At 46.5% G+C, this 20,946-nt stretch overlaps 1 long non-coding RNA gene across 2 annotated transcripts; it reads right to left on the reverse strand.

Annotated features, from left to right (window-relative positions):
- Positions 1 to 4,470: 4,470 nt before the first annotated feature.
- LOC114764434 (uncharacterized) lies at positions 4,471 to 12,617 on the reverse strand. Of its 2 annotated transcripts, XR_003742510.1 has the most exons (3): positions 10,705 to 12,617; positions 6,498 to 6,584; positions 4,471 to 6,419 (listed from the first exon to the last, which is right to left on the reverse strand). It is a non-coding gene; the product is annotated as an uncharacterized LOC114764434 (long non-coding RNA). The 2 variants fall into 2 exon arrangements; XR_003742509.1 differs by having other exon boundaries at positions 4,471 to 6,584.
- Between the last annotated feature and the right edge of the window lie 8,329 nt (positions 12,618 to 20,946).

Below are 20,946 nucleotides of genomic sequence, written 5' to 3' on the forward strand. Positions count from 1 at the left end.
TATTAAAAAATTAAATAAAAGAGATTAAACGGCCAGCAGATGAATCTTTTAATTAAAAAAATGTTTAAAGGGGGCGGGTCTTATTTTACATGATTGCCGGCTGACACCCCCCCCACTCCTTTATTATGGAGGATTTTACTTGCTCCTGTCGATACGTGACCCGCCCAGATGTAGCGCAGCGTCCATCTCCTCCCTCTCTTCCATTTCCCTCCGCTCTCTACACTCCTAATACCCCTCATACACAAATGTGACCACGCCCACTACCGCAATCTGCAGGTTATCAAGCGCTTTAATCCCAGCGAACGTGACCACGCCCACTACCAACACCACCATGCAGGTTATCAGGCGCTTTAATTCCAGCGAACGTGACCACGCCCACTACCAACACCAACGTGCAGGTTATCAAGCGCTTTAATCCCAGTGAACGTGACCACGCCCACTACCAACACCAACATGCAGGTCATCAGGCACTTTAATTCCAGTCAACGTGACCACGCCCACTACCAACACCAACGTGCAGGTTATCAAGCGCTTTAATCCCAGCGAACATGACCACGCCCACTACCAACACCAACATGCAGGTTATCAGGCACTTTAATTCCAGTCAACGTGACCACGCCCACTACCAATACCAACATGCAGGTTATCAAGCGGTTTAATTCCAGCGAACGTGACCACGCCCACTACCAACACCAACATGCAGGTTATCAAGCGCTTTAATCCCAGCGACCATGACCACGCCCACTACCAACACCAACATGCAGGTTATCAAGCGCTTTAATCCCAGCGAACATGACCACGCCCACTACCAACACCAACATGCAGGTCATCAGGCACTTTAATTCCAGTCAACGTGACCACGCCCACTACCGACACCAACATGCAGGTTATCAGTGCTTCAAGCCTTCTTAGAAGTGAATGTGACATTAGTGAACATGCCCCACACCCTTCATTTTATATAGCCCCGGGCCAGATACTACACAGAACTTTCCAGAAAGGTGGAGGTTAGGCTCAGTATAAACACTGATTTTGAAAGTTTCAAGAAGCCATTTATTTGAAAACTTGAAACACATAAAGGTTGATTATATTGTGCAGCTCAAAATATTTCATCTTAAGTGAAGTGTAGAAGTGAGCGGGTACAGCTGTACGAGTTGGAACCGAACCCCTGTGGCCAAATGCACTAAAACGTTGCATTCTAGATCTCATATCTGATGCATACTTCTGTGATTACTTACTGGGATAATTTTGATTGCTTTTAGAGGCTTTGTTCATTCCCAAGTATTTCAGGGATCAAGACAGCAGCCTCGTTTTCAAGGTTAATACTAAAAATGGTCATTCTGTGCATCACCAACATCATATTCCAGATTTCTCAGACATGCTCTGCCTGTAAGTTGAGTAAAAGGCGGCGGGTGGGTGAAATGGGTGGTAGTAGCCTAGTGGGTAACACACTCGCATATGAACCAGAAGTCCCAGGTTCAAATCCCACTTACTACTATTGTGTCCCTGAGCAAGACACTTAACCCCGAGTGTCTCCAAGAGGGGACTGTCCAAGTTATCATGCATGAGCGTAACGGCTGTATAAGGGGGTTCATCCAATAAATCGTCATCTAAAGATGATCATTTAAAAAGTTGGGGCATCATTTGACACGTCATCTGTTTCCATTGGAAGAGCACCCACGGGGTGTGGTTAGGGCACCCGTCACTTCTCTTCCTGTTACTGGTGTGAACGTACTTCGACTCCAATACATACATACAGCCGTTCAGGAAATAAAACGAAGCGTGTGGGGGGGCCGCCAGCTCCACCTTTGACCCCGCAGCGTTTGAAGGTGTAAGTACAGACACGTGTTTCTACTTAAAGCATCCCCGTATTATTTTAAGACGTAACGGCCTCGGGTTGGAGGGAGGGGGCGGGGCAAGCGGCTTATTATGACCCGCAGGTGCATTTTCCCTCCACTTTTTTTTATGGCCACAGCGCGTTTGAAGATCGCCAGTGATGTCACGGCACCGCTGCACAGTAACGTCACCAAATTCCTTTGCCTGCAATAAGCGAGCGATCGGGCATTCCTGAAGACTAAATACACATTGTTAAAATACCACCGAGGTCTGAGGCGCGAGGGGAGATCATCATATCTAAACATCCGGCAGTTTTTATAGGAATATGTGCGCATCTTCGTACAATTCGCCACCGTCTCCGGCTACCTGACAACTCAGACAATCCTCTGCATGCATCTCCATGTCCCTCCATGTCCTCATGCTGGTTTACAGGACGCCACCGGTCCAGCCAGACTCGGATGCACGTTTGCCAGACAGCGTCGCGAGGAATGCGAGGTCCTCGGCCCGATCGTGGTGCTTCCTGTTCATCCGGGATTGGCAGGACCAGGACCTTTCGTTCTATTCCGGGATCCGATGACGTTCCTGCCGAGTCATCTGGAATATTGAACTTGTTCACTTTGTTCTTGTTCCATTTGATTCCAACTTGAGAAACTAAATAAGTAAGACATTCATTTACATTTACCGTATTTACCAGACGCCCTTATCCAGAGCGACTTACAATCAGTAGTTACAGGGACAGTCCCCCCCTGGAGACACTCAGGGTTAAGAGTCCTGCTCAGGGACACAATGGTAGTAAGTGGGATTTGAACCTGGGTCTTCTGGTTCATAGGCGACTGTGTTACCCACTAGGCTACTACCACCCAACTACATTCACCACAGAGGGGCGTCCCTCTTGCTTCCTGTCGGGGCGTACACGCCACTATATCTGGTTTCCATTCGTGTTTCAGTGTTGGAATTCATGTTACCTGACGCATGCTGCACCTGTAATGGGTTTATACTGTAGCCGCATGGCTGCGGCAATTAAAGCGTTTTAATAAAAGCTTTAAATATTCCGTGACACACGCCCATTCGCCCGGACAAAGGAGTCCAAACATTAAACCGCGTGCCAGATAAGATTTCAAAGAAAATACATATTTACCTGCCAATGACTTCATGCCAATACAGCAAATACAATGAGATTCAATCACGGAGCAGATTAAAGAGGGGAGCCACACTGCTCCACATCAAACAGGGTCAAATATGCAATTAATTTTTCTCTTTATGAATTAAATGCATATGCACTATACATAGGAATGTTGGCACTTGACTAAAGTGACGTAAGTGGAAAATTTACTGTGTTTTATTTATTAAAACAGCAGAACGCGCATAAAAGAATTTATGATTTATTCTTGGTGTCATTGAGTAGAATTATAGTCCCGTATCGAGGGGTACTGCTGTCTCGGTTTCTTTTTCCTTCATCTTTGTTGTATAATGCTTCTTACATGCTTCTTAAAGGCCTTTTCCCCCGACAACGCTGTTTGGAAAGCCTCTCCCACCATAAAACGTTATTGTTTAATCTACTTTTGGATTCATAATCACGTTATGCATTTTTAAAACACAGAAGCTGAACTGATGAAGTCAGGCAGAATGAGTGTGTGTGTGTGTGTTTTTGTGTGTGGTAGATCATTTCAGGTCAACCATGAAGCTCCTCAGTAACTGAATGTCACAAAGCGCCCCCCTGTGGCCAATAGAGATTTCTCAGTTGTCTCAATCAACGTAGGACTTTAAACTTAACAGAGATACTGAATGAACACTAAAATCATTTCTTTAGGATTGAAAAATGTTCATTAATCTCTTGCAGGACTGGACTGGAAACATCAAACAAGAGAGGTGAAAGGTGGCCTGTTAGCTCAAGCGGTTCCCTTCCAGCAACATCTGGACGTGGTACCAATAAAAAGCAGCAGGGCCCACACCGAAAAACGATGGCATCATCGATCATGACTTCACTCTCGCGCTACCCAAACACAGACGCCGCACATCTGCTGCTGTTGGGTTTACACACACGTGGCGTCTCTAATAAAGTGGCCTGTGAGTGTTTACAGATGGATTTGTGAATGAAAGGGGCGACGTGAATTCTTCCCCGCCAATTCTTCCATTTACGCTGCTAGGCAGGTGTCCACAGCTTTCGTTGGCAACAACTAAAACGATGAAATGCTCAAAGTTTCGTTCGCCCAACATGGAATTGTTGAATAATCCTGTCCAGATGGTGTGTATGGTGGCTGGAAAGGACTTTAAATGGCGGAATATCTGCGTATATGTAGAGACGCTCGTTATATCAGCAACAATTAGTCCCGAGTCCCCCAGTGGAATGATGCAGTGTTCTCTAAGGATGGATTATTCGGAAACCCCCTTTTTCAATGATCTTAGCAGAGCTGAAAACAGTTTAAACACGGATTAAACAAGTGATAAAAATGGACAAATACTGGGTTTCTTATAAATATAGAATTTATTTCTCTTTAAGCTCATTTTGCATGAAAAGCAAGAAATAGCGTATACATAATTTTACTTAATTTTCTGTAACTGTATTTTAAAAAGTTGAATGTTCACAGACGCTCGTGAATTGAACTTTTCTTGCATTTATGCTTGTGAGATCTCATGAAAACCTTATATTTTAAGACTATTCTTACAACCGGTTAGCCGGGTCTGAAAGGTTGGGCTTTTTTTTTTTAATGATTAAACTCCGTTCTAACTTTTGGAGATGCGCTAGTATAAACGGTGGGAGAGAGCTGTAATATTTTACTGCGTCGCAGCTCATTAATACTCCAGTTACAGGGAAATAAACACGCAAAGGTTGGACTGCGAATGTCACCCTTTTCAGCTTATTACTGGAATAATAAAGCCTGGCGTGTTTATTATCCGCTGGACGGCACGATGGCCGGGAGGATGTGATTTAATGGACCACCTCAGTGGAAATCCATCGGCCGACACCCCTCAGGTTCACGCGGGGACGCCGGCCACCAACGCCCGGGCCTGGGCCGTCTCAGAGGAATTAAAGTGCCGCGCCGTGCCAAACGCAACACCTGACACTTTGGTATGGAAATACAGCGCAGATTCTTCGCATTTCTGTGGCCGGGAGGCGCGTTTATCACGCTATTAATAGCAGAATGCCGTATTCCTGGATTCTGTGGGGCGCACGATGATTTACGAATGGAAAGAAAAGGCCGTGAATCTCTGCGGATCCTGACGGGGGTTTTATGACGGCGCCTCACCCCTCTACAAAACCGTCCCGACTCCATGCACGCCAAATCAGCAGCACTGCCGGGACGCAGTAACAGCCCCGTCCCCAGGTGGGAACAGCAGCTGGGACCTCAGGCCTTCGCTTGATGCCAACTGGGGCAAGAAGGCATATTTCAGGTCATTTGATGGTTTATTTGACCAGTTTCCTTTTAGAGAGAGAAGGGGGCTCCTTACACCCCGCATTCAGCCGCATTTCCCCCCCTGTCGTGGGTGTCACGGTGATGGAGAGCTGAAAAGATTAAAACTCCTGTTTGGCAGAAGAGTGAATGTAGAAAAACACCACGCCCTGTATCTGAAATGTGAATCGAAATGGACAAACAGACAAGAGACCGATTAATTACCGCAGTGATTAATACGATCTTACCTGATGAGGTGGATATGTTGTACGCCGTTTGCAGAATTATGGAATTTTTTTTTTCACACCAGCAGATGGCCTGGGAGAGCCATGACGATCTCATATCATCTCATCCAAACGGTGTTCAGGTCTCCACATCCATTATTGATCCTGATCAAGGATGTGAACGTCGCGCATGCGTATCTGAAACCTCCTTCAGACACCCACAAGGTCGGCTCAGACCCCTCTTACTTGGATTTAAGTGCATATTCCATGAAACAACTTTAAATTTAAAGGCGCTAGATGAAAATCATGCACAGCTATTATTATTATTAGGAATTATCATAATTCTTTGGACGCCCATTTTACCTGTTAGGATTGCTGATCGTGTTCAGAAAGTTAATAAAACTTCCAATTTGTCCGCAGGACATTAGCTCCGCCTCTTCTGGCATGAACCTAATTAACGTTCCACATCCGGGTCACGTGAAGTGCGCCCTAATTGAGCTGTTTGCTTCCATTAGGAGAATATTGCATTTTCCTTACAAATGAAATTGAAATAGACCTACAAGTTCAGTTCAAGTACCATGTTAATTTGCACTGAGACGTAAGAGTATTGTTTTAATTAGTATGCTGCAAATCCCTGTGTAGTAGTGATGGTGCAGATGAAGTTTATGCTGGTTATTACATTTCTTATTGTTCATCAGCAAGAAAAACTCCAGTTGCGAGCGTTGACGTGTTTTTATTTCATGTTATTATCTTTAAAAAACTGTGTCCAGGCTCGTTCCCGTCCAGTGATGTCCTGCTGCCCTTCAGGGAAGGCAGTAGGTTGTATAGTTATCTCCTGATGGGGCAAAATGACAACCCTGAAACCACACAACATACTACCTCACCCTGTACGAACATCACTGGCAGTCGGCGCCACAAAACCATAATTCCGTGCGCGGTCTCCTCTTCTTCACCGACGACATCACAGCCACTTCAGGAAAGACAGTAAGTTGTATAGTTATCTCACAGAAAGGGATTCACCCCAAAACTATACAACCTACTACCTCACCCCAAAGGACAGTCTCGGCCTCTCTGCCGCGAGGGACTGTGGAAAGACGGAGGTCTACTCACCGCGACTCGGCCAGGTACGCAGCACCTGGGCAGAGAGAGGAGACAAATGTTGATGGTCCCGAGGCCCGTAATTACCGGAGCCTCTTAATGAGGCGAGGACGTGGAGCTTCGGAGGTCAGGTTCACTCAGAACAATTCTCTGAAAGTGTGTGTATGTGTGTGTGTGTGTGTGGTAAGAGCTGTGTGGTTTACTCCAGGATGGGGGGTCCTACCCACAGGAGTGACTCACACACAAAATCACACTTCACTCGTCCTCTAAACCAGTAGCCGACAGTAAAAGAATGAAGGGATTCATTACAGTAGTTGTAGGATTTTTTGGGGGGGGGTTTTATACGTTTAATGTGCACGGATATAATTTTGGTTAATATACAACTTTTTTTTTCCCTTCCAAAAGTAATCTATGCAGTGTAATTAATGCTCATTACATTTACAGCATTTATCAGACGCCCTTATCCAGAGCGACTTACAATCAGTAGTTACAGGGACAGTCCCCCCCTGGAGACACTCAGGGTTAAGTGTCCTGCTCAGGGACACAATGGTAGTAAGTGGGATTCGAACCCGGGTCTTCTGGTTCACAGGCGAGTGTGTTACCCACTAGGCTACTACCAGCCCTCATTAATGTGTTTTTGTTTTGTTATAAATTGCTTGGCCTGAAAAAAATGATTTACATTTTTTGCTAGAAAATTTCTGCACAATATTTTTCATTCTGGACCTCTATATATAAGTAAACTAGTGTGAAGATTCCAAAATATTCCAAAAATTCTGTAAAAATGCATTTATTTGAATAAAAAAAATTGCATTTATCTATAAATGTCAGGAATTACAACGGTTAACCCAAACGGTTCATTTATTCACTAGGACTAATAACAGCGACGTCATTTCCAGTCATTAACTAATGATTTAATTAGATATTTCCACAATAGCTGTACTGTAAGATGTGATGACCGCATGGTTTCTTGGTTTAATTGTGTAATAATAGTGCTTTAGGACTGTTGATTTTGGAAGAACATTATGAACATTTCTATCGCGATAGAATACGATCAGCCTGATCAAGATAAGAGGTCTAGATCATAAAAGGGGCTTTCGTCAGGGCGTGGCCCGCCTGTGTCCTCAGACGAACCCTCCAGAAGGGCGATTTACTCCGCTGCATCCCACCACCACGTCTGGCGTGGCAGTAGCGGTCCGTGGTCTGCAGTCCCTTCCTCTGCTAAACGGGGAGCTGTGGCCAAACCTGTGACAGATGCACCATCTGCCCTGATGTTTCCCCTCCACGCCCCATACAGTGGCAGCTGCTGTAAGGAGCAGGTGGCAGTAGGTGGCGCCGCTCTGCAGGCTACAGGTTTTGCCAGAGCTGTGAAAATATGGCATTGTGCATTCGTAATAATGAGAATTTAGTATTCTACCAGAACATAGTTTGCGACACATTTTGCACACAAAGGCCGTCCTCCTGAAGATTAACGTGAATTATGGCCGCGATTGCACATGCACGGGCTAAATTCTGGCCCCTGGGGGTGTGGTCGCCATGACATCATTTTGCCACTCTGCAATTGCACTGCCACGCCCAACCTTTTGTCACTTGTCTGCATACCAGCCATTGTACGAGCAGACAGCAGGTTGGTCTAGACGGCAGCCCCTCCCCGCCAGCGTCCTGCGGAGCGGCCCTCGGAACCCCGCTGCCCCTACCTGTCCGTTCCCACCGCTCCAGCCAGCATTTTATAACAGGTAGTCGTCGCAGTCGGCTAAGAGGCGACAAGAGCAGCCTTTTAACAGTGTACATTTTGGTTTTTTAAAGTAAATGCATTTCTCAACGAATAAACTTGTTTACAAGAAATTCGGATATTTCGATTAGGCCACGGCGAGTGCTGCTGTTGGAAAGCGATTCGAACGTCACAGCACTATTTTGTCTGCTGTTCATGTGCACGGAATAATGAACATGCGATGACTTGAAATATGTTAACGTGGCTGACAAATTAAATTCTAACTGCATGAGAAACGTCAGTTTCTAAAGTTTGTTAATGAATAGAAAATTAAATTGATCGTGCAGGAGCTGAACACATATAAATGAGACCTGTTACAGTCGTAAAATATGCATCGGAATTATGATGTTCAAATCACCGTTTTGGATCTAGATGTTTGGTGACTGCATTAGGAGAAAAATAAAGGTTGTACATTGACTCAGTACTCACACCCAACATTTAATCTTTGCGCTTTATACTTCACTGCTCTTTTTTTTAAATATTGTCTTTCACTCATTTGCACACCTTCACCCTACCTGTTACACATATTTTATGTTATAGATGTAAAAGTGTAATATTTGGTTATGTTTGCAATATTTGCATATTGGTTCATTGTTTACTTGCAACATTTGCAATACTGTGGTCTGTAGTAGTCGCAAAAAGCATTTCACTGCACATCATACCGTGTACGACTATGTATGTGACAAATAAAATTTGAATTTTAATTAACCTTAACCACCTTCTCACACTCCAAAACACACAAATGTTGAAAAGGACGCAGCAGCAATTAATCAAGGAAAAATTCGCACAATACAGTGACAAGTTGTAAAAGTGAATTCATTAACTATTCGGTCCCCAATTATATAGATGTTATATTATAATAAAGGGCATTGGATTTAATGTAAAAATAGTACTGCACACATTTATACAAAATGGGGCAAAATAATATTTGACTTTGCAGGACTGGTTTATTTATTTCTGGATATTATTTTCTTCAGTCTAGACTGGGTGTCTGTGTGAGAAAGTGTGCGCGAGTGGTGTCTTTTAAGGAGGGGTCTGTACCCTGAGCTCCACTCAGAGGCGTGGGAACTCCATTCAAAGTGAAACCCAAGGTCCTTTATGGTGCACATGGGTGTGTGTGTGTGTGTGTGTGTGTGAGTGAGTGAGTGTGTCCATCCTCATTTACTCTGCAGTCTTCAGCAGACGGGGGTCAGCTTGTTCACAGCACTGTTATACATGTGCAGAAATGACCCCCTCTCTCCCCCCATTACGTCTTCGTCTGACGTCGGTCTGTATTTTACTTGACTAAATTGTTTGTTTCGTTCCTTTTTAGTAATTCAGATTTCTTCTCCATTCGTATGAGAGAATTGGGGTGGGGGCTTTTATAAAATATTACACGTATTATAAAATCCCAAATGAATCTCATGGCAAATGAATATTTTCGGCTATTTTACAAGAACAGAAAAGAAACAGCGGGAACTAAAGAATTCCGAATTTACGAACGACATTTCCATTGTGGTGTATATATTTGCGTGGACATTTTATGCTGCGGGTTGCATGAAGGAGGTGGGCTAGCTGTGTGTGTGTGTGTGTGTGTGTGTGTGTGTGTGTTGAAAAAAGATGGCTCACTGCCATCATCCTCTTGTTATCACTGGACGTCCATTAAATTCACAACACAAAAATATTCAAGGCCGCCCGTCCCTCTCAGCCGTGCGCCGGAACCAGCGAGTTACATGTGGACTCGGTGATGAAGAGTCGGTCCTCCCACTTACAGTCGTACACATCAAGGAAATACGAAAAAAACATCAATTTTAAAGCGGGTTCGCCTACCAAACGAACGCGGAATGTCTGTTCGAGCCGACACGTCACCCTCAGCACGGGCTCCTACCGACTCTTATTACATAACGCGCTGCGTGTACCGACGTGAAATCATCTAAACTGTTCACCAACTCGCCAACGCAGAGCAGAGATTCTCCAGTCGAGGATCGTTTTGCTGAAAATGCGCATCACCGCTGCAAAACGAGGCACGGCGGGGCCGCGGCCTGGCGCCCATCCCAACGTCGCAGCACCCGGCGCGGGTCCCTCACCGCGCTGGGGGACGATCACCGGCGCGGTGGCAGCGGCCAGGTTCGGCGAGGTGAGTCTTAGCTCATGAAAAGAGCTGTACCGTACGTCCTTACGGCTTTTAATTTTGTGTAAGGCGTAAAGAAGATTTACGGAATCTCGTACGCAGCTCGCCATGCCCCGCATGAACTCGTAAAAAGGAGAAAAGAAACAGGAACGTTGTAAATGCTGCAGGTAAGTAGGAATAAGAGGAGAACATTCCAATGATATTTGACGAATGCTCAACTCCATAAAGTTTGCCACACGAAACCAGCATGAGCGCAGAAACGGAGCCATTATCACCCACCTCGATCGCCCAGAGGAGACCAGGCCGGGCCGCGGGGCCGAGAGGCGCCTGTCCGCTCCATCGCCGAGCACGGAGGGAGGGACCGATGGGAACTGCCCGCCACTCCTGGCCCGGGACGGCAAGGCCTCGGCACAATGGGAGGCCATGCGGTGGCGGGCGGGCGGGCGTGTGCGGCTAGGCTGACAGTTACTGCACGTCTGACTGAGGAATGTTAGCAAACAGAAGGACGTAACGTCAGAGGACTGTTACCGTCCCGGCCAATCAGGGCTTGGCACCGCCCACCCATCTCCCAGCGGATTAATTATTCAGCAGCCTGGACGCCGAGCGGACGCCTTTACTGGATGTGGGAGGGGCAGGGGGCGGAGAGAAAAGTATTCAAAAAATCCGGGCCGTGGCCGTAGTTTCTGGCTCGGTGAAAAGTGCACACAAACACGTTCAGCCGGGGGAAAAAAAGGCAGCACTGGTGTCCCCCCGGTCCCTGTCCATGCTCCTGCTGCTCGTCCCGTCTCCTTGTCCACGCTCGTGGCCTTTTTCTGCCTTTTGTTTGGAATTTGGCACCTGTCCCAGAAAAAGCCCCACCGACGTACCTCCCCCGTCCTCCCCGTTCACCGGAGCGCCAGCAAACAGCCATTTTCACTCCACTCCGGCACGAACGTCCCGGCGCTCCGGCCTCCTCTTCACGCAGAGCGGTCCAAACTGTGCTAAAAAGGAAAGCGAAGGAGCCGTGGCGGTGGCGTGTGGGAAGTGTGGGGAGGGTTAACGTCCGACCAGCTCTGATCCCTCCTCCTCCTCCTCCTCCTCCTCCTCCTCCTCCTCCTCCTGGCACCGACCGTCCGGGGGGAGGAGCCGCTGGAAGAGCAGCAGCGTCGATATCCGCTCCTCTTCTCGCATGCGGTGAAGACCGAGGGAGAAATTGGGGCGCAGCAACAAAGGACGAGTGTGCCGGGGGGGGGGGGGGGGCGTGTACACTTCTCCTCTTTAAATGTCTGAATGAAGGGAGCCCCCGGGATCGAGGGCGCCCCGATAAACTTCCTGTCCTGCTCTCGTATGTTAACCGGACGCGTCCTTCGCTGGAGAACCGGGACAATGGGGGCGAGTTCGAACCCACAGGGGTGAAGTGAGGACGGCCGCTCCTCCCACATTTCTTAACCCCTTCCTCCCCAGCGGAGGGAGGCCGAGAGGGACTCGCCGGAATTTTGCTCCGTACGAGAGGCCGGCCCTCAGGGGGTTGCAGACACGTCCCATACGAGGGTTCACTTGCAATCAGACTTCAATCTTCAGACAAACAAAAAGTACATGAAAAAAATACGTTTACGAACAGACCGGATCCCAGAACAAGGAAACGGAACGTCGGTCATTTTCTGCTCAGTCCGCCCATATAAACATCAGGGCTGATGCAACGTTAAAAGGGTCCGAGATGTTCAAGTGAAGGGACCAGAGAAGGTGATTCATCTCCAACCAGCCCCATCCAGGTCCGAGTAGCAGGGACAACACGAAAGCGCCAGAAAAGTGACCTTTCAGCACGAGAACGGGGACACACACGTCACTGCACTCCGGCCGCCGTGGCGATCGGTCACCCGGGGCCCCGGCTCTCGGCTCTGCTGTGTAACCTGTGGCAGGAATGCTGCTTTGGCGGGCGGGCTGCGATGTGCGCTGCGTAAAGTTCACTCGAGGATACGACTTCGGTTTTGGGTCCGCTGCCAACTCCCAAACAGCAAGCTTCTCTGTAAGACCTTGTCGATCGCAGGGCGAACTGCGAATGCGCGCTGCCGCTGGTCGTAAGAACCGCTCGCGGTAGAAACATGCAACGTAAATCTGATGCATCACATCATATTCCAGAAGATCTGTGTGTTTCCAGCTTCCATTGGGACTTTTTAATCATTTACATTTGCAGCATTTACCAGGCGTCCTTATCCAGAGCGCATTACAGTCAGTAGTTACAGGGACAGTCCCCCCCTGGAGACACTCAGGGTTAAGTGTCCTGCTCAGGGACACGATGGTAGTAAGTGGGGTTTGAACCTGGCTCTTCTGGTTCACAGGCGAGTGTGTAGCCTGAGCTGAGCAGTTACAGTCTGGACTGCAACAAAATGGCTGCCACAGCTGAGGGGGATGCAACACACACGTTCCTGTTCCACGCATGCATACGGACACCACCGCCGTCGCGGGCAGCCTCGATCGGGCCGGAATGTGATTAACCCTTTAATGAGCATGCAGTCGTCCACCATAATACGAGGAATTTCGAACATCCTTAAAACGCAGGGCCTTCATTTAACTGTGAATGAGACAAACAAAATCCAGGCAGAAGTTATTACTGCCCAACGCTCTGCCATGACACAACTATCAATTTACAGCCACGAGAGGAAATGAAAGAAAAAACTAATTAATTCTACTTTTTCCCAGACCAGTAACGAGCATATTTGTTCAAGCTAAATTCATTTGAAAGACACTGACCAAAGTTCCCTCAGGACTGGTAATGCATTATCATCAGTATATAGTAAAGAAAAGAAAGAAAGAAGAGAAAATAATAATAATAATAGTGTGGGGGGTGTCAACTGTAGGGACTGTCAAAGCCCATTGAGACATACTATATGTGATTTTGGGCTATATAAGAAAAAAATGTTGTTGTTATAGTAAAGGACGAATGCTGATATTAATGTGATTGAGAGAAAAGCACATAACAGGTTGGGTGACCAAAAAAACCTCACAATTAAATAGAACGAAACCTGTTCCTACAGAACCAAATTCCATGGAACAGTGTTATACACACACCTCTCTATGGGCACTTAGGAAGCCTATAAATCAGTCTAAACACACATACATGTGTCCCTGGGGGACAATCCTCAGGCATCCTGGGGCCCTGCACACGTGTTGAGTCAACTTCTCAATTACAGCTTGACCTCCGGGTCACCGTCTTTTAGGATGTGAGCAAAGGCTGTGACCCGGGGTCAGCAGTGTGGTAAACGGCCCCATTGACAGGGAATTTGCTGTTTGCTTTGGTTAGGTAACCTCGTAGGAATTAAAGGGCGATTCCTTTAGGGGTGTCGCGCGGGGCCTCCTACACCAACCCCCATTAACCCCCGACCCCTCGCGCACTACATCAAACCACCAAGCGGCTACCGCACACAGCAGCTTTTAAGTCATGGTCCTCCGCATTTGGTCATTAAATAATAAATATCACCATGTTAAATTAAATCAGTTGTATAGCCAGAAAACCGAGCTGCCGGTCACTCAGAAACAACATTAGTTCACTCAACATTTATTAAAACATTGGTTTTATCATTTTAAATGGATCTTGTTCATTAAATCACTGTAAATCACTGTTATTGAAATCAACATTTCAATAACATTTTTTTAGCAACATTCAAAAAAGATTTTTTTTTTCATAATATAAAAGTATTCAGTAACCAGTAATATATATTTTTTCTCATTATTAAGGGTTGTACTGTACATGCAAGAGAGTTGGTCATTCTCACTCTTTTTAATATCACAGGGTCAGTACCTTTTATAAACAGTAAAAGTATTAGATTAAAAATAGGTGAAATTGTCCATGTTAAAAGAACAGCACTTGGAGGTCTAAAATGAAACAATATGCATATACTATAAATGTGTGCAATATATGTGTTTATAAAAATAAATAATATTTGGTTTCATTTAATCTACATGACCATATCCAGTACAGTCTTTTCAAATAATTAACTTCTAGAAAAATATGAATGGAAAAGAGCAGGTTCATAAACTGTGCCTAAACACATACTACATACACAAGAATACATGAACTACAAAGGTCTTAAAAGACAGGACTGGAGTTCTGAATTCTCTTCAGATTTCTCCAACTGGATTAATTACATACATTATAGATGAATAATGCGTAATGTGCTGTTTGTTATAAAATCCATTAATCCTGCAGAAAATGTCATCTTCATCTCCAATTTCTTGGAGAAATTTCAGAAGCCTTTGGCATTTCCCCTCAATTCTAATTTAATGAAGTTAAGACCAAACTGAGTTCAGATCATTCCTGACTTCTCTGGAAAGGAGATGACAACAGAGTATGATTTAGTAAGGTCATAGAATTAAGTATTTTATATGTCTTGAAGGCTTAATGCAATTCAAAATTAATATAATTTATTTATCTTAAGCAGAAAGTCTGGCAGCTCTGCATTTTAATGCCAATTACCTTAAATGTAATGCCACGCTAGAGCAAGAAAATTGATTTAAAATGTCTGCAAAATATTAAACACATGCATATTTAAAAAAAAAAAAAAAAACGGCTTTCTGCAGATATGGCATTTCTCTATTCTCAGTAAAGAGGACAGCAGCTATTTCATGTTGTAAAAAATCTAATGATTATGCAAGATGTTTGTAATGCAATACTTATTACTTGTTACTGTTGGAATTTCGTTCATTTCAAAAAAGGCTTTTCTGACTTATTAAAATGTATTTTACAATCAATATTTAATAAAACTATTTGAAACTTTGGAAGCAGTAATATGACATCTATTTCTGTAATGATTTTTTTTTTCACTCAGAATGCTACTATTAGTTCATATTCTGTTCTTATTATTTTATAAAGCAAAATAAACTAATTGTTTAGTTTAGAACTTTTAAAAGTTTTTCATAACTGAATACATTGGTATTATTTTTTGTGATTGTGCTGATATAAAATCATATATACAAATTTAAATGGATCATGTTCACTGAAATAAATCAGCATGAAATGCCTGAAATGTGATTATACAGATTCAGACACTTTCAAAAAGTTCTTTATATTAAGATCGTACTCTGTGCCTGAGTTCATAAAAAGAGACCCCTGTACAATACAGGTCTTTTATTCCTATATTTCTCATATGGCAGAAATGTTTTAATTTTTATTTCCCTGAAATACTGACCATCTGGTGGAGGTTTCGGCGTGTGCCACGTCGCGGCCCTCAGAACTTCCTCCCCAGCCAAGCCTGCAAAACGCTGCTTCTGTGTCCCGGACGAGCCGGGAACGTCCGCGGAACCAAACTGCAGGGAGTGCAGCGGCAGAGCGGCCGTAACGCAGCGGCCCGTAGGGTTAATGAGTGACTCCGATATCGACTCAGGTGAGCGGTGATAAAGGAGGCGACGCGCCTCCTTCGGAAGCAGCGTCTCGTGTCAAAGGTCAGTAATGTGTGGACGTGCACCCGCCGAAGCTCCTCCAAGAACAAGCCCCCTTATTTCCTCGTCCCCAAACGTGACATGACGCGTACATGCTGGTGGATTATTATAAAGGCCGCAGGGACCCGGACAGCAGCGATAGATGAAGAAATAAGTCATATCACGCTGCTGATTCGGCGGCTGAAGTCATTATTACCGCTGCAGCGGCTCTTTAAACACTCCTGGTCTGCGGCGAGGAGACTTTCCTGCGCGGAGCGATGGGGGCGGGGATGCCAACAAAAGGGCCCTTTATGCAGCCTTCACGCAGATAAAGCAGCGCGCTGCATTGTGCCGCTTCGCACAGGCCCACAGCAGGGTGCACAGGTCGGCTGTGCTGCGGCCACCGCTGAAACACACACACACACAGCGCGCCACTCGAGGGGCCCGTCACTCTTCTTTAACATTTATCTGCCCTCAAATCAGCTGAATCACCAGCGATTTTCAGCCGTTCTGGTCTTCGTGGGAAAACTCTTGCACGTCAACGCACGTGTCTCACTGTGGGATTCAGTGTGTGTGTGTGTGTGTGTGTGTGTGTGTGTGTGTGTGAATGCTGGTGCGGCTTCAGTGCATCTGAAGTTCCACTTCGGGCAAAAAAAAAAAACAAAAAAAAAAACGCACACGAAGCCGACACAACACTCCCAATTACTGGTTCAAAGTATGAAATATTTAACATGACTAAAATACCAACGTGAATATTATTTATTATTCACCTAGAATTTGGTTTCATATTGTTTTTTGTATTCGAAATGAATTTCTCTCCGGCGCTGACAGACGCGTACACACTCGTACACGCTGGAAAAGTTTCCTCGTGCACGCACGTGTACACACGCACGTGTACACACTCACGCGCAGGGAAGGTTTTCTGTGAGTAAGAACATTAAAAAGGTTCCCCTCAGGCTGCTCTCTGCTGACCCAAAAACCTTTGTTACTGGAACAAATGCAAATGGCGTTGACTTGCGCGCCCAAAACACTGAGGGGCTTTTCAGACAAACCCCCTCGCCAACAATGCGACCCACGGTGACGACTGGGGCTCTCAGGGGCCCGAGACACCGTGTGGCCCTGTCCAAGCGTCGGCACGGCGGGGGCACGTTATTTACAACGATGGTAACAAAAATTCAACATGTTGAATATCCGGTCTGGCCTCGCGTTCACACGGAAACAACGGTTTTTTTAAAACGTAGAGCAATGGCGGGTAACACGTTCAGGTTGGTCCTCTTCTAACAAAAAAAAGACGCGGAGGAGAACTAGACACCAAACAAGGAGAGCAGGGGGTTACAGCGCCACCTACAGGTGTGGAGGGGGTTAAAACAGCGTTCTGGACGATCTCACCAAACAAGGAGAGCAGGGGGTTACAGCGCCACCTACAGGTGTGGAGGGGGTTAAAACAGCGTTCTGGACGATCTCACCAAACAAGGAGAGCAGGGGGTTACAGCGCCACCTACAGGTGTGGAGGGGGTTAAAACAGCGCTTGGGACGTCCTCCGCATCTCTTTGTCGCGCTGCCGTGTCTCAGAAAACATCGTTCTCGTGTGGACGGGGCCCTAAATACTCAGATGTTCTCAGCTAACCCTGACACGGACCAGGATCTGTTAACTCGAGGCGCTGCCGTGCCTGCTGTTGTAACCGCAGAACATGACATGGACCGTGTCCACTACTTTCCACTCAACTGCCCACAGGACCGGAGCTCCTGAACCCCTGATGATCGTCCATGTTCACGGTAAATGCCTGATGAGTATTTAACCTGAAGGAGAACGTGGACCTTTTTTTCATTATTCTTTTCAGATGGTGAAATAATCAACACTTTAACCGACTCAGCAAAGGAAGGAGACAGATCCCGATGTTTTATTATCCCTGTCACATCTTGGACGATTTTACACCTTGCTCTCGCTCTTGAGGACATTTTGGCAGGCGGCTCGCTACAAGCCCGAACGTTTTCCATTTGGACAATTCGGCTGCGGTTTTGGTTGTGGCCCAGAGGCTTGCAAATGGCTTCGTAACCCTTCACAGACTGATAATCGAGATCTCCAGCGGCACTCGCAGAAACGCTGCAGCCAGAGAAAGCAAACATGGCGACCGCGACTGGCCTTAAAAACCCATCTACAGAAAATATAAGGAAAAGCTGTAACTCAGCAGACTTCTTCTAAAGTGACTTAGGAGGAACGTTCTGGTTTGAAAAACAGATGCTAAAGCGAGAATTAATTTAATATCATCGCACTTTCGAGAGCTTAAGAAACGACGCTGGTCTTGAGTGAGTCGTGTTTGTGAGACCGACGTGTGGTTTCAACGTTGGAACACTGGACAGTTCCCCGTACAGAACTTCGGGACTTGTGGGCCGTAAGGGTTCGTACTACATGACTACGGTGACCACTGGCCCCTAAAACGAGAGGAAAGAACGTGCCCTGCGCTCTCACCAGGTGTTTAAGCAGGTGTCCCTCACGACATCTACATGAAGATCGGACATCTCTGAATCACATTATGAGAAATGTCCCGAGAAGCACAGCTCTCAGGCAGAATTTGCGCTGAAGGTGTGGGCTCGTCGGTTAAATGTGGACTCCGACAACATCTGGAGTACACCTGCAGAGGTCACGTGACCTGAGACCGCCTACACAGAAGGCCCGAGAAGGTGGAGATGGACAGATTGGTTTATGAGGAGCCCTCTCTTCTTTAAACAGCTACGTTAGTGGCTCAAAAATCCACCGACCACGAGAAGATCAGATATGAATGTAAACAAACAGGTTTTGTCCTGCGGCCTGGAGGCCTCGTGGGTTTATGAGGTGGCACAAAATAAACGTCACTTTCGCGAGAAAAATGATGACGGATTTGACAGCGAGTGTGCAAACGAGGAGGCAGCCAGCGCGGACAAAGGAAAGATCTGTGTCAAGGACACGTCCAAAAGGGCTTTCTGTATAAACCAGAGACCTCGTGCTCATGTGAGCTGGAGGACGTACAGTACGGGGACGCGCTAAACAGAGCTGTGATGGGGAGGGGACTGGAGACCTGCCTTCGCCTTCAGATGACCGCTTTACACCAGGCGGACGCCGCCACGTTGCAGCAATTTGTCTTCAGCCAGATGGGATTTGCCGCATCTCGTCCAGCGTCCGCCTTTCGTCTTCTCCACAAAGAGCCGGGGTGTCCTACATTTCCAGACGCTCCTTCTACCGCGTTCAGAAACCTGGGAATGCGGGTCGTCGTGGCCACACCCCTCCCAGAGCTACGCTGGGACTATCAACACGCTTCACGTCCTCGTTCAGAGCACTGACCTGCAGATGAACCAGAGTGTTCTGTTCTGTCCATGTTCTGAAAACACGTACGAGTCTTTAAAGAAGGAACCCTTCTCCTTCTCCCTGTCCTCAGAAGAACCAGACCGGCCCGCCAAACCCTCGAATGGGCTCTGCATGTTCTGAAAACGCGTACGAGTCTTTAAAGAAGGAACCCTTCTCCTTGTCCTCAGATGAACTTGAACATGAGCTTCCTGTTGGAGCCTGAGAGGAAACACCCTGCACTGCAGCTTCGCGCCAGCAGAATTGGGTCAAGCGCTTTAAGGCGAGAAGGGGAAAAACCCGAGCGTAACCACGGGACGGGGAGATCCCTGGGTCGCCACAGGTAGAGGAAGTCCAGGCCAATCGGCGTGGACGCAGACTCCCGATGTGACTTCACCCGACACGGCATGCAGAAAGCGGCCCTGACCGGACGGCCAGGTCATGTGGACACGCTGCAGGCCTGCACAGGGGGACGGGAGACATTCCTGTGGGCCGCATCGACGCCCTGATTTTAGCACCGGGTTCATATATTCGTGATGGTTCATCATCAAACGCAACAACAAACGTCTCTGCAGGAAAATGTTCACCATTTTGTTGAAGTCGGCCTGGATTTTTGCACAGTTGCATGAGGGAGAATTTTTTTTTTTTTACTGCGGAACGACATAAATCCCAGAAATACTGCACAGGGCTGTTAATGTACAGTAGATGTACAGTAGATGTACAGTAGATGTACAGTAGAACATGTTAAACGCGCTTCGTGGGCAGCTGTTGGAATTACCATAAAAATAGCGGATTAACACGCGTGTTGGTTATAAAGTGAAAGCGCGAACAGTCCGTATTCACGATTCTATCCGTATTTAAAAAAAACATCTATATTTTATTACAGTTTGCATGAAAATGAGCGGCTGTTGTTGCGGGTGAAACGGACAGCGCCGTTATTCCTTATTCTTTGTTTAACTCGGAGCCGGAGAAGAACCGAGAAAAAACTACGGACGAACCTTTAGAACAGCGCGAGAAGCGGCAAGAACGTATAAAAACGAACTCACTCCGGTATCGGGACCAGTTGGACCGTCCCGGGTCCGAGTCCGTCCGTATGGCAGGACCGTCCGGTGCCGGAGTAGTGACACGCGGCGGCCGCCTCCGACACACACACACACACACTCACACACACACACACACACACACACACACACTCTCACACACACTCACACACACACTCTCACACACACACTCACACACACACACACACACACACACACTCTCACACACACTCACACACACACTCTCACACACCCGCCCGGCAAACTTTCGGTGACGCTGGAGAAAATGACACCCAGCCCGGTTCTGTACCGGATTAGAGGAGTTCAGCTGAGGTAACGGAGCCCCGCGGCAGCTGCTGACAGTTCCCCCAACGTTACTGGTACTAACACCACCGATAACTCGAACTGCTGAAAATACTGCTGTTACAAAATACTGTCCATGTAACCAAAAATACTGCTGTTACTGTAACTACTGTTACTGCAATTACTCAAAATACTGTTCATGTAGCCAAAATACTGCTGTTACTGTAACTACTGTTACTGCAATTACTCAAAATACTGTCCATGTAGCCAAAATACTGCTGTTACTGTAACTACTGTTACCGAAACTACTGTTACTGCGATTACTCAAAATACTGTCCATGTAACCAAAAATACTGCTGTTACTGTAACTACTGTTACTGCGATTACTCAAAATACTGTCCATGTAACCCAAAATACTGCTGTTACTGAAACTACTGTTACTGCGATTACTCAAAATACTGTCCA

This window comes from Denticeps clupeoides, chromosome 15, assembly GCF_900700375.1.
Source record: "Denticeps clupeoides chromosome 15, fDenClu1.1, whole genome shotgun sequence".
In the NCBI taxonomy this organism is placed as follows: domain Eukaryota; kingdom Metazoa; phylum Chordata; class Actinopteri; order Clupeiformes; family Denticipitidae; genus Denticeps; species Denticeps clupeoides.